Source organism: Galeopterus variegatus, unplaced genomic scaffold, assembly GCF_000696425.1.
Source record: "Galeopterus variegatus unplaced genomic scaffold, G_variegatus-3.0.2 Scaffold454, whole genome shotgun sequence".
In the NCBI taxonomy this organism is placed as follows: Eukaryota; Metazoa; Chordata; class Mammalia; order Dermoptera; family Cynocephalidae; genus Galeopterus; species Galeopterus variegatus.
In genome coordinates this window covers 574,778-580,777 of record NW_007726565.1, presented here as the reverse complement: position 1 = coordinate 580,777, position 6,000 = coordinate 574,778, and positions in this window count along the sequence as shown.

Here is a 6,000-nt window from a genome sequence, read left to right as displayed (position 1 = left end):
GGGGGGGGGGGGGGGGATTGTTATAAATCAGAGAAAGAGTCCCAGTACGTGCTCCAAGGAAAAATAATAGCAGGTAAGGGCAGAGGTGATGTCAGTTTCTATTTGAGAAGTGTGCTCCAGAAGACCTTTCAGAGGGAGGGGATGTTTGAGTGCAGCCCTGAAGGGTCTAGGGGCAATAGGGCAGTGGCCCACTGGGTGAAAAGCATCAGTGTGGTACAGAGGCCAGCCTTGCAGTCAGGCCTGGTGTCAGCCCCCTAACCCCCTACGCTATCCCCTGCTGTGCCTTCCCTAGCACCTCAGGGATAGTTTTGGGGAATCATTGGACACACAGCTTAAACGACATGCGCCAAAAATGCCCAGCCCAGCGACTGATAAGGTGCGTGCTCTGCTTCTGATCTCTTGTTCTAGGTGAAGGCCTTTCAGCACCTGTGGCCCAGATCTTTCCCAGCAAAGTCTGTGCACAATAAACAACTGATACTGGCTTGACACTGGGGCCTGCTCCATGCCGGCCCATAAGGGTGCTCTCTGTGTGATTGCTGCAGCTGCCTGCCTCTTGGCTCTGTGGACCAGCAGCCCCTGAACTTGCTCTGTCTGCCTACTTCACCACCTCCACAGACATAAACTGTGAGGTGTTGAGTTTTCATCCAAAGCTGCTGCTGACGCTCACATTGTGGTCTCCATTCCACCTGCTTGCAGTGGAGAGCTGGGTCAGGAGCCGTGTGCTGTTTTGGGGGGGAGCTCTGGTTACGGTGTCACAGCAGTCATGTTCCACATCCTGTAAGTTAAAGGACAGTTTAAAGGCTCTTCCAGAAGCTTTCAGCCACAGCTACAACTCAGCCTGCATTTGGTGGGACTGCCCAGACCCCAGAGGAAATGGTAGGCGGGGAGGGTGCTGGTGTTAAGTACAGGGGAACCACAAAAAGAGCAAGCAGGACAATCCAAATAGCCCTGGTTTGTGACCCACAACATTTCAGGGACAGAACAAGGACCAACTGACCTTAACGTGGTCTGTTTGCTTGCTCTGGAATGTGCTTTGTTTCCAAGGTACCCTTATCAAGGTTTCTGACCACATCTCATGGAAACAGCCCTGGTTCTAGGTCTCTGAAGTTTTAACCCTTCACAACTGTCTCTGGCTCTTAGCTTCAGGTTCTTCATCACAGGTTAGCCCAGACCTGGATGATAGTTTTTCCTTGTATGGACACTGGCTCTTGGAGTTTCTGGCTTTGGTGCAGCTGATGCTATTGCCACCCCTAAACTCTGTTAACTATGGCCCTACATCCTCAGAATATGTTAAAGTTACTCTAAGATCGAGTGTGACCCAGATCTTAACTTATGTCTGTGGTAGGAAAGACTGCCATCTCCCAGTCTGAGCCAGGCTGGGGACTGACTTTGAGTTCCTTGATTCCCTGGGTGTACTTGACAGCTCACTGAGGCATGTGTAGTCTTGAGTTGAAAACAAATACGCTTCAGTTTTTTTAAGATTATGTTAGGAAGTTTCTTACAGAGAGTTGGTGCTCCTCTGTGCCATGCCCTCTGATGGAGCTGCCATGACTGCCCCCTGCTGCCACCTGGCGCTTGCCAGACCTTTTCCAAGGAAATAGCAGATATCAGGACACTTCACCTCTAAGTGTCCTTTCCTCCTAAGGAAAAGGAAAAAGACATTCTCTATAATCACAGTTTGGATTGATTATGTCTAAGAACATCACAATAATTCCTTGGTGTCATCCAAAAGCCAGTCCACAGTTAGATTTCCCCAGTTGTCCCCCAGATGTCTTAGCTGTTTTTTTTCCAAACCAGAGTCTAGACTAGGATTGTGCATCACATTGTGTCTTTTTGTTCCTCTGCTCTCTGTGTATGCCTTGTGATCTGGCATTAAGAGGTTTGATTGGATTGGGTGGAACATTTTGGGTACGATCGTGTGGGTGATGCTGTGTGCTTTGTACTACTGTCCTTGGAGGCTGTCTCACGTGGGCTGATATGACTTGATTACTGGGCCTTTAAGATGTACCCCCCATCGCACAGTCAGCAAATCATCTGTGGGGGACATGCTGGGGCCATGTGAACGCTTGCTCCACCAGCCCTCCATGCTATGTGTTTGTTGGTCCTCCCCAGAGCTGCTGGGCAGCAGCATGTTGACTGTCCAGTGCTGTTGTTCCTTCTTTATTTTATCTTGTTTCCTCATTCATTACCTCCCAAGAAGACAGAATAGATGCTTAATTCTTTCCTTTTATTACAATTTCCAGGGGAAGCAGTTGGTGGAATAGTCACCTCTGTTGTAGCAAATGTTTTTATTTTTCATTTTCCAGCTTTGAATGTCAAGGCAGATAAGTAGGTTTTTATTTGTTCACTGTGTTATACTTTATTAAAGTCTTTGTTTTTGTTTCGTGATGCTCAAATCATTGTAAACATGATCAATCGGGAGCCCCTCCCAAGCTGGCTTCTGTGTTGTTTTCACTCAGCACGTTGTTCTTGGAGCCCTTCTTCTCTGCCAGTGTCCTAGGCTCACTTTCACTTTCTTTTCCAGACCTGCAACCAGCCATTTCTCCAGAGTGCTTTGCTTCTTTTTAGTGCAGAAAGGTATCTGGGAACCAAGATCCAGGCATTAGATTTGTTTATTGTGTTTGCATATTACTGCTACAGCCCTTTTGTTGGACAGAGCTAGGTAACATTTTTAAAACATTGGGAGTTCATACTGATATTTTCAATGCAAATTTATAATTATGTGATTTTATTTAATTTCTTTGATTTTTAAAATTTGTATCTTTTTTTATCCTGAAAATCTTAATTCTTAATACCATTGGCATAATTACTTATTTGTTTGGTAAAATACACATAAAATAGGTTGTAAAATTACAATATTGTATTACTACTACTAATAAAACTGCTTAGCAAAGTTTGTGAGTTTTTTGTTTGTTTTTAAGTTCTTTTTGTCCTTAGTACATGAGGGTACTCTAAAAAGTTCGTGGAAAAATAGAATTAAAAGATAATACAAATCTTTCCATGAACTTTTTTTTTTTTTTTTTTTTTTTTGTCTTTTTGTCTTTTTTTCGTGCCCGGCAACGGATCGCAACCCTCAGTGTCGCGCCCGTACCGGCCTGGGACCGGCAACAGGATCGCAACCCTCGGTGTTGCCCCTGCACCTCGCTCAGCCAGTGAGCAGGAACCGGTCTGTATGTGGGATCCGAACCCTCAGCAGGAGCGCCGCCGCGCTTCCCAAGCGGCGCACTGTAGCAGTGCGCCACCGGGCCGGCCCTTTCCATGAACTTTTCGAAGCACCTTCGTATGTTCCACTTAGGTGAATGAAGTACTGTGTTTTAAAGTCCCTTGACAAATATTTTTTTCTCTGGTTATTTTGCCCGTTTGATACACAGTTCGGTTTGTTCCAGTTTGTTTTCAGCTTTGGAATTAAAAAAATTTTTTTTATGTACAAAATAATTACATGGTTCAAAAGTCAAAACTGTGTAAATTATATAAAAGGTACCTTCCCTACTCCTCCACTCTTCTAGGCAACCGTTCTTACTTATGCTTTAACCTGCAAAAATAAGCAAGCATGTGCACACACACACACACACACACTTTCCCTCCTGTCTCCCACAGAAGGTGACGGGTACCACTAACACTGTGTGTGTCTTGGTTTTTATTCAGCACATCTGTGAATGTACACATCAGTCTTTTCAATGGTTTCCAGTCTTTGGACGTAGGATGCTGTTGTGACTTTTGCTCATGTGTTGACTTGTAGTTGATGGGGGTTGTCTTCAGGGTCTGTTTCTACTGTGACATCACTGGGTAGAAGGGTATATGCCATTTTGGTAAGTGTTCTCAAATTCCCCTCCATGGACTTGCACCCCCGTCCGCACTGTATGGGAGGGCCTCACCAACAGAGCGTGTTACTAAGCGTTTGGAGTTTTGCCGGCATGATACAGCAAGAAATGGTATCTTGGAATAGTTTTCATTTAATGTGCTTTAATTTGAATGTGAAAAATGAAAAAATATACTTTACTAAATTGGATATACAAGTATTAGGTAGAGTATTTGAGATCATTAAATACAAATTGATCATTATATCAATAAGCCACCGAGTGTGATTACCCTCTGCAGTGCAAAAGCTGGAAACACCACTCATGAGAATGCACACTGATACTTCTGTATAATAGTAGTTAGGAGGTAGTTTCTTTAAATCTTTAAATAAAAAATAACAGAATCTACAACACGTCAGAACTCGTGTCTTAAATTGAGAATATTCCACATATTTTACCTTTTGTAACCTATGGAAAGGATCCTTTGATTAACTACCTTTAATTTTAGGTGTTTTTGTCTTCAAAATTAATTAAATGTAAAGTAAATACCAGAAAATTTTAGTTTTGAGTGCTTCCTTTCTATCTGTTTTCCTCTGTCTTTAATCTCTGGTCATAATTTAGGATTGCTGAGTGGTCACTATTTAAGTGTATCGATATTTTCTTAATTGATGTAATCAGTCCTTGGCGTAAGGGTGGTGCTCTAGTTGTGAATAGATGGGGCAGGGCCATGTGAGCTGGGGCTCCCTTCTGTCCTGGGGGCCAGGGGCTGAGAACAGCAGTGACTGGATCTGTTCTGGAAGGATTCTGTGTTTTATTTGTTATTGATTACCTTATTTTGTATACACGCTGATTGGTTTTATTTTTAAACCAATTTTTGTTTGCTGGAAAATAGATCAGTACCATGGAATAGATGCTGGCTCCAGATGCATAATGAATAGGGAATCTTTCAAGGCCAAGGTATCATGTCAAAGTTTTGGGGTAGGTGGCAAAAGCCAAATTGTTCTTCACATATATGTAAAATTATCAGAATGCCACAGGATTCTGCGCTGGTCCGGAGTTGATTTTGGGGATGGTGTGAGCTAAAGGGTAAAGTGTCATATTTTCCATGGAGAGATCTGATTGTCCTAGCACTTTATTAGAATGGTGTGTGCAGATATCGTGTCTAGTCCTAATTCTGGACTCTCCCATCTGCGCTGGTCCATTTGTTAGTCACTGGCACCATCACCACAGTGTGCTCTTTGTTGTAGCTTTGTGTTTTTGAATCTTTTTATTTTAAAGTATAGCACAGTTACAGAATCTGAATAAAATAAATGTATAGCTTAATAAGTTATTGTAAGGTAGACACATTTGTAATTGTCGCTTGGGTCAAGAAGTGAAATTTAGCCAGCACCCCAGAATCCTTCCACATCCCATCCTGGTCTCATCTCCCTCCCAACAAAAGTAACTGCCGATCTTACTTTTGTTTGCTTGTTTTTAAAAAAGTTTTTATTTCACCTAATATACATACACAGTTACATAATTTACTTAGTAAAATTTTCACACTTTGGGTTCCAACAACTTGGCTAAACTCAAACTTGGAAGAGAAGGAAAATTCACTACCTAGCTCTAGGGCCGGCCCGTGGCTAACTCGGGAGAGTGTGGTGCTGATAACACCAAGGCCATGGGTTCGGATCCCATATAGGGATGGCCGGTTTGCTCACTGGGTGAGCGTGGTGCTGACAGCACCAAGTCAAGGGTTAAGATCCCCTTACCGGTCATCTTTAAAAAAAAAAAAGACTACCTAGCTCTAGAAGGGGGAATCTGGTGGAGGAAGGATCCCATTTCTCCTGTTTCTTCCTCTAGAGTAGTTTCCTGCATATAGAAAAGAATGGAGCTTAAAATTGTTACCTAATAATAATTCTGCTTAAGAATTTATGAGAATATCATTTCCTTAAATGATTGAAGAATTATACTTTTAATTTCCTAGTCACCTTCCTAGGTACAAGTATACATATTTTTTAGTACAACGAACTTTTATTTTTCCATTGCCTCTAAGTCAAAAAAATTCGCATTATAGTAGTTCACAGTGTTTCACAGTAAAATAGTTTTCATTTTTTATGATGAATGAGGCAGACTCTTAAAAACAAAATAGTCTTTTAGAATCCTTCAAGGCGTCAGCATCATCCACACAGTAAAAGCAGCCAAAAAGAACCATAAATGTATT